Source organism: Anopheles aquasalis, chromosome 2 (genome assembly GCF_943734665.1).
Source record: "Anopheles aquasalis chromosome 2, idAnoAquaMG_Q_19, whole genome shotgun sequence".
In the NCBI taxonomy this organism is placed as follows: Eukaryota; Metazoa; Arthropoda; class Insecta; order Diptera; family Culicidae; genus Anopheles; species Anopheles aquasalis.
In genome coordinates, this window is record NC_064877.1 from 61,638,147 (window position 1) to 61,638,411 (window position 265).

A 265-nucleotide genomic window follows, 5' to 3' on the forward strand; every position below is an offset into this window, starting at 1 on the left:
ATGCTGCGCGGCTAACGATCCGCACATGCCACCGGCATAACGATCACGATCTTGAAAATGCGCTTTAGCTTCTCCTTTGGCTTCCCCTTGGCAGTGCTGCCCCACGTGTGCGTGCATCATGTGCATCATGGCCGCTTGGAGGGAGAAACGATCATAACACTCGGCTCTCCACTGCTGCTGCTCATCACGTGCGCCGGTTGTTCTGTTTGCCGTTGGTGGCCTATGGGGCTTAGGGGGAAAACAAAAACATAGATACATGCACAAC